This window comes from Ruditapes philippinarum, unplaced genomic scaffold (assembly GCF_026571515.1).
Source record: "Ruditapes philippinarum isolate M1 unplaced genomic scaffold, ASM2657151v2 ctg10832_1_1_1_1, whole genome shotgun sequence".
NCBI classification, from domain to species: Eukaryota; Metazoa; Mollusca; class Bivalvia; order Venerida; family Veneridae; genus Ruditapes; species Ruditapes philippinarum.
The window spans coordinates 1-8,674 of NW_026860240.1; positions in this window are offsets into that span (position 1 = coordinate 1).

The following is an 8,674-nucleotide window of genomic DNA, read 5'->3' on the forward strand; positions in this document are numbered from 1 at the left end:
TTAACATTAACTCTACGTAATCATCTTAAAAATCGGATGTTACACTAAGTGTCACTATGACAAAATTTATAATAAAGTCTGTTGACTTGGCAATATACATTTGTTGCCATAATAACCATCTAGTCTTTTTAAATCTTCGTAATTCTTAAGAAAGGAAATATAACGTTTATAATATTTAGGAACTAGTTTTTTTCCTCTCGAAGTCATTGACTGTAAATAATAATATACTTTTTCCAATGAATTGTCATTATGGAAAGAATCTAAACTTATTTGTAATTCATTTTATTTATGATTTTAAAAATAAGACATTTTCATATGTTATTAATAATTCCTTTTTTTATTATACAGTACTATAATGACAGTTTTGTTAAATCTCTATTCCCACAACATTTATAATTTCAATGAAAAATATCAATATATAAATGTAATAATCATAAAATGAATATATATTCATTTTATTTTTATAACGAACAAAATATGTTTGAAGATATATGATGTTGTTCTTATGTGGGCATTGTTTTGTATTTCGGCTTATAAATACAATTTGATCTAATTAGCATACTTTATAAAACCTTCGTTGATTAAAATCAAAATTTTCTCAAAAGTAAACGTTAAGTTAGTTCACCGTAAAAATGCTTTTATCTATCTAATTTAGTGTCAATTACAATTAGGTCGTTTTATCCGTTTGTTAATGTTTCCATGTCGAAAACTGTTACATTGATATAATTTTTAACAGATAGTGCTTTACCTTACCTGCTTTCTCTGGAAAAAAACAATATTATAATCGACAACTGTTCAATCATACTTCAATATACTACCAAATGAAAGCGTCGGGTGAAGACAAACCGGGAAAACTATATTTATGTATTCTACTTACCCACGAAATGCACGTGCACAATGAAAAGTAAATTCTTAAGGTATGGGTCTATACGTAACTTAAAGTACAGAAAACATTAACACGTATTCAAACTGCATTTAATAGGAGTAAAATTTCATCATTGTATTGAGAAAGAAATTTTTTCAGATTGTTGTACATATTAAGCAACTGCTATTCAGTACACCAAGAAATTACTCAAAATTCATTACGGATCAGATATATATCGAGTTAACTTTAAAATGAAAAAAAAAACACCTCCATCCAAAAAACAACAACAAAAAACAAGAAAATTTTAATGCATTATTGTTTATAAAATGATAACGACACAAATGAAAGAAAAAAATGAGCATCCATCAAGTTATAGAGAATATTTAATAATTAACTTAAATTGCGTTTGTTTCAACTTTATTTTGAATGTTCATAAATACGGTGTGAATGTGGTGCGAATTATATTTTTTCATTGTTAATAATTAATGTTATCATTTGCTATTTGCAAGCTAAAATGTTTAGTATAACTAACATAAATTACCATTCGTTCGGAGCATTTACAATATTTAAGTCCAAAACTTATTACCATTGGATACGTCTTGTAGGAATAAAGAGCGTGTAAACGTTTTTATTTAATTGATAAAAGGGTTAACAGAACGCTGCGAATTTCTTCATTTACAAAGCTGTATTATTGTGTGCTTCTTGTCATTATATAACAATTGACAATCTATCCATTGAATCTCGTTAAGACAAAACTGTTAAAATTCATGAGAATATTAAGTACAATGAGGGACGAAAAAAATGGAGAACTACCTATTTTGGTAAGTTTCAAACGTTTTGAAATATATTCCAAGACATTTTTTTTACATTTATTTACTTATAAAAAACCTTAAAAATAACGATAAATAAATTCGAAATACTAAGTAAAAATATTGTTATAAGTGTCTGAAAATATACACATTAACCATATAATATCATCAACTGTACGTTTCTCAGTTTATATATGTTTGTTCGTAATCAAATGATAAATATCTGGAAAAAACTGATACTTTGGAAGCATTACAAAGAGCAAACTTACATGAAAATTTCAGACTCGATTTGAATGAGTCTGTGTGAGGGATAATGGTAACGTGCAACATCACACACGCTCCACAGCACAGGCTTGAGCGGTACTCAATTCTCAATTAAGAATAAAAAATAAACCAACATATAAATGCTGGATTCTGTCTACCTTTTAAGATATACGTACACTTTATAATTATTAAAACTTTAAAGCAATCTGATATCAATGCATTTAATTTCGTCTACGTATACGTAATCTTTTTAATTAGCGAATAGTAAGAAGAGTACGTGAACAATATACAAAGACATTTTCAGAGTAATATTACATTAATTTGTATATGTAATATAAGATTTGAAATCATATTATCTATTGACAGGAAATCTTTTGGTCACCTGGAGAAGATTTATACTGAATATCGTCTGTTCCATTGTTGTTTGGTTGAATAGATATATTCAAGTTTTTGTCTCCGTTTGATAGTGAAAAGCACGAAATTGATTTTTGGAATGATGATGTGTTGACCATTGTTGTCAAAGTTCCGTTTCGTTGATAGTATCGGCTTATTATCTAGAACATAGCATTTAAAAATGTAATTTGTTTTGTGAAATAGAAAATTCTGTTTATAAACAGGACATTGATTGAGTGCATATTAAATACTAATGTATTCAACGAGTTCAATTGGCAAAGTATTTAATATACAGAAATATAATAGTATATTTAACACATACTCAACAAAGAGAACGTTTTTCAATTTAAAATGGTTAATTACATTAACGCATCCATAGTGTTTCGCTAACTTAGCTCGCTAACTTTATCGGCAGAAAAATGACCTCAACTTAAATTATTATTACACTTGTGTAATATCGTTTTTATTAAATGGCTTTTTTATACTCCTTCGCCGTAATTTGTGATTAAATGTTATTACATTTTATTTCACTGTTTAATGTTTTGTGAAAGAGAAGGGTGCATGCATATGAATGCAAAATCGTCTGGTTTAGTAAGGTCGGGAGTTGAAATACTACCCTCCCCATTTGTGAAGGCTTATAATGTTGTCATTTACTAAGAGATCATTATCACATGATATTTTGTTAAGTAACAAACATCATTTTCATTTGTAATCAAATTTGTGTCTCGGCAGTATCTTCGCCATAAACAACCTTATTTAGATAATAATAATAATAATAATAATAATAATAATTAAGGTAATAATAATTGTTTGTTTGTTTTGTGTCATGTTACGCCTTTTCCCAACAGTATTTCAGTCATATAGGCGGGTAGTTTCCTAACCATCGTTCCTGGAGAGTTACACCAGTACTAGACTACCTTCCTCCGCGCTAAACTACCAAAGCATCTCCCGGGGATCGAACCCACGCCTGAGAGGTAACTGGATTAGAAGTCATCGACTCTAACCCCTCGACCACGGAGGCCGGTTAAATAATAATAATAATGATAATAATAATAATAATAATAATAATAACAATTATAATTATTATTATTAATAATTTTATTATTATTATTATAAAATATCACTTCGAGAGAAAAAAATAATATTAAAACTGCTAGCGTTTTAAAACATCTTCAAGTATTCTATTCCGGTGTGGCGTGAATTTTGTCAGACCCGTGAGAAACGTAAGACTTTACGTTCTGCGCATGCGCAGGTAGTTATCGGACGGGGCCGTGAAAATTGTAAGACTTTCTGGTAAAATTGTTTGTAAACCTCGTTTGAAGCTCATTAATTAATCCAAGTGTATTTCTTCCATTTATTCATGAGCATAGAGCTATTTTCTACGATATCTACTTTTATTTATCTGTGACAATGTATCGTGTGGATGAAATATTGTCCAAATCTGTGGCAGTCTTTCGACACCGTTCGTTCCCGATGTCGAGTTGATGGAATATCATTTTGATCGAGGTCAGCTTGTTTTGATATTTTATATTAGAATGTGGTAGTTCCAAGCATCGATGAAAGTATATTAGTTTTTATGAATGCTTACAGGTACTATATGCCATGTCAGTCTGTTTTAAGAAATGGGCGGTATGTAGCTCAACCTATCGTTTTTTTATTTTGCTTTAGCCGACCAGCCAGTCGAAAGTTGTAGATCTAGGGATATGGCAGACTTTAGTTTACTGATATATTGTCTAATTATATGTTATTGATTTGAATTAGTGTCAGCTCGGCCCTAATATACTCGGCCCCGAGTCAGCTCGGCCCTATTCCAACTCGGCACGGGTCAACTCCATATGGTCAACTCGGCCCACTTAAAAAAAATATTAATCAGTGTTAATATATTGGTTTATTTTATCACTCTCTGTTGTTGGAACCACATTATTGATATATGGACTTATTCACAAACGTTGAAAGACGTTTTCTTAAATTATTATTACATTTTTGGTAATAGAGTTTTCAATGATTTGGGATATATAAATTCATTACAATCCATCCTTGTGACATTGCAAAATACATTGCATGTTAATAAATGCATTACATGTTGTTTTATGTATATAAGATAAATAACAAACATTTAAAAATATTTTATATAATAAGTAAACAAGTTTTTATTTCATATTTTATTGAAGATCACTTTACAAACAAAAAGCATCATTTTGAAGGGAACACATTTGTATTATATTAATTTTTATCATGCAACTGCGATGATAACTGCCCGATAACACTTGACTGATATCAGGTAAGTAACCTGATATCAAAAATAAGCTCCCTTCATTTTAACAGACTTGTTTCAATAGCTTATTAGCCTTTGAATTCAACAATTTTATCTTATATCCTGACAAGTCCATTTGTTATTTTTATTCGTTTTCAATTACGAACAGATTAGATAGCGAATAGTTAAGTTTTAAGCGCCAACTTAATGAAGTGACGTCATAATTTTTTTCGCAAATGACATCATCGATATTCACGTCATATTATTTCGATAAACATAACAAAAGGCCAGGCGATTTTTTTGGAGAACTTGTAAATATTTACTATGTGCCAGATTACTATATTGAATAAGTGATCAGCAAATTGTTTTGTGCATGTTAATGTTTGATTGCCAGTTTGACTTTGAAACTGAAATTATGCCTGGCACTGAATGTTTGACTCTGACATGTTAAGAAAGGGTTTGAAACAGCTTGCTTTAATAACTTAAAAGTTAACAGAAAAAGTTATAATGTTTTTTTTTTCAAAAGTGGGCCGAGTTGGCCTGTGCCCATTTGACCTGTGCCAAGTTGGTATAGGGCCGAAATCCCCCTAATTGACTCTTAACCTTTTAAATTAACATAATATAGTGGGAATGAACTTATTTCCAGTACCGTCCATGAACAGGCTCAATCAAACCGAGCCTGCAACATTTTCAATTTTGCCGTGTTGGGCTTTCTTTAGGGATTCTGTATTCATCTATTTTATGATCACATCCGTGTTATTTGTGCCGTGTGGCGGCTGTAAAAAGTCTCCCCGTACATTTAATCAATGATGTTATATTTTCGATCCTTGAAGATCGTTCAGCACGACATTATTGCTGTGCTTGTGGTATTTTTAGTTTCAACTTTTCGGCATTTTCTAGTTGGGTGGTTCCAATATTCCTACTTGAATAATGTTGAATCACCCTTAGGATATGTTGCCTGCTTTTTAAATTTGTCTTTTGACGTCTTATCTGTGATACGCAGGCTTCATGGCCTCTGATCCCCTTTCAAAATTCCATTTTATTTAGTTTCGCCCATTGTTTTCTCGTTTAGGGCACACGCTTTTTATTACCTGGGGACCATACGCCGCTTTTCATGGAATGGCACGGAAGTGTCACATTGAAGGTTCCATGATAACCGCCGTATGAACACATCTGCGGATGTTTATAAATTCAAAATTTTACTATTTCATGTTTAAATGTTGAATTCTGCTTAAGCCGGTGCTAGGGGGCGTGGACGGTAACTTGCACTTTCCAGTACCGTCCATGAACAGGCTCAATCAAACCGAGCCTGCAACATTTTCAATTTTGCCGTGTTGGGCTTTCTTTAGGGATTCTGTATTCATCTATTTTATTATGAAGTTATTATCAAACACACATTTTGTGAACCCCTGTCCCTAGTATGGTTCAGGTTGTAAGATAATGCAGCAGTCTTATTTATTAAATTAAAGCAACATAGTTTGAATCAGGTTCCGCTTAAATATTTATTTTTTCATTAATCAACACTTATTTCTGTAGCACCAAGGCTAAGGGACATAGATTATAATTATATTTGCTGTTTGAAGTATATCCCTGAAAAAAGAAGTTATGTTTAGAGTAAAAAATGTATAGAATAATTTATACTAGGAATTAGAGGAGATAATTCTAGAAATATTGATGCTAGAGTCCAATTGAATTTTTCTTTGAAATAATGCAGTTTTCCTTATGTACACCAGCTGATTTTCTACCCAAAGTGGACATTTTAGCAATAATTTTCACCTTAATCTAAGGTTCCTTTCTATTAAGTGAGAAAAATAACTGGAGTTCCATATTATGTGAGTGATGATGAGGAACATGTTTTTGAAGTTAAAAGTTAAAGAAATGAAAAATCACAGTAAAATTATATTACTGCAACAAAACTGAATAGTACAGATGCCAATGCATGGGTGAGTTAAGCACTGCTCTACATTATACTCAAAAAATAGATAAATACAGAATCCCTAAAGAAAGCCCAACACGGCAAAATTGAAAATGTTGCAGGCTCGGTTTGATTGAGCCTGTTCATGGACGGCACTGGAAACTGCAAGTCACCGTCCACGCCCCCTAGCACCGGCTTAAGCAGAATTCAACATTTAACATATCCTGGTAAAATTTAGAATTTTGAAACATCCGCAGATGTGTTCATATGGCGGTTATCATGGAACCTTCAATGTGACACGTTAGTGCCATTCCATGAAAAGCGGCATATGGTCCCCCAAGTAAAAAAAATGCGTGTGCCCTAAACGAGAAAACAATGGGCGAAACTAAATAAAATGGAACTTTGAAAGGGGATCTGAGGTTATGAAGCCTGCTATCACAGATACGACGTCAAAAGGACAAATTTAAAAAGCAGGCCAATATCCTAAGGGTGATTCAACAGTATTCAAGTGAGGAATACTGGAACCACCCAACTAGAAAAATGCCGAAAAGTTGAAACTAAAAATACCACAAGCACAACAATAACGTCGTGCTGAACGATCTTAAAGGATCGAAAATATAACATCATTGATTAAATGTACGGGAGACTTTTTACAGCCGCCACACGGCACAAATAACACGGATGTGATCATAAAATAGATAATACAGAATCCCTAAAGAAAGCCCAACACGGCAAAATTGAAAATGTTGCAGGCTCGGTTTGATTGAGCCTGTTCATGGACGGCACTGGAAACTGCAAGTCACCGTCCACGCCCCCTAGCACCGGCTTAAGCAGAATTCAACATTTAACATATCCTGGTAAAATTTAGAATTTTGAAACATCCGCAGATGTGTTCATATGGCGGTTATCATGGAACCTTCAATGTGACACGTTAGTGCCATTCCATGAAAAGCGGCATATGGTCCCCCAAGTAAAAAAATGCGTGTGCCCTAAACGAGAAAACAATGGGCGAAACTAAATAAAATGGAATTTTGAAAGGGGATCTGAGGTTATGAAGCCTGCGTATCACAGATACGACGTCAAAAGGACAAATTTAAAAAGCAGGCCACATATCCTAAGGGTGATTCAACAGTATTCAAGTGAGGAATACTGGAACCACCCAACTAGAAAATGCCGAAAAGTTGAAACTAAAAATACCACAAGCACAACAATAATGTCGTGCTGAACGATCTTAAAGGATCGAAAATATAACATCATTGATTAAATGTACGGGGAAACTCTTTACAGCCGCCACACGGCACAAATAACACGGATGTGATCATAAAATAGATAAATACAGAATCCCTAAAGAAAGCCCAACACGGCAAAATTGAAAATGTTGCAGGCTCGGTTTGATTGAGCCTGTTCATGGACGGCACTGGAAACTGCAAGTCACCGTCCACGCCCCCTAGCACCGGCTTAAGCAGAATTCAACATTTAACATATCCTGGTAAAATTTAGAATTTTGAAACATCCGCAGATGTGTTCATATGGCGGTTATCATGGAACCTTCAATGTGACACGTTAGTGCCATTCCATGAAAAGCGGCATATGGTCCCCCAAGTAAAAAAATGCGTGTGCCCTAAACGAGAAAACAATGGGCGAAACTAAATAAAATGGAATTTTGAAAGGGGATCTGAGGTTATGAAGCCTGCGTATCACAGATACGACGTCAAAAGGACAAATTTAAAAAGCAGGCCACATATCCTAAGGGTGATTCAACAGTATTCAAGTGAGGAATACTGGAACCACCCAACTAGAAAATGCCGAAAAGTTGAAACTAAAAATACCACAAGCACAACAATAATGTCGTGCTGAACGATCTTAAAGGATCGAAAATATAACATCATTGATTAAATGTACGGGGAGACTTTTTACAGCCGCCACACGGCACCAATAACACGGATGTGATCATAAAATAGATAAATACAGAATCCCTAAAGAAAGCCCATCACGGCAAAATTGAAAATGTTGCAGGCTCGGTTTGATTGAGCCTGTTCATGGACGGCACTGGAAACTGCAAGTCACCGTCCACGCCCCCTAGCACCGGCTTAAGCAGAATTCAACATTTAACATATCCTGGTAAAATTTAGAATTTTGAAACATCCGCAGATGTGTTCATATGGCGGTTATTC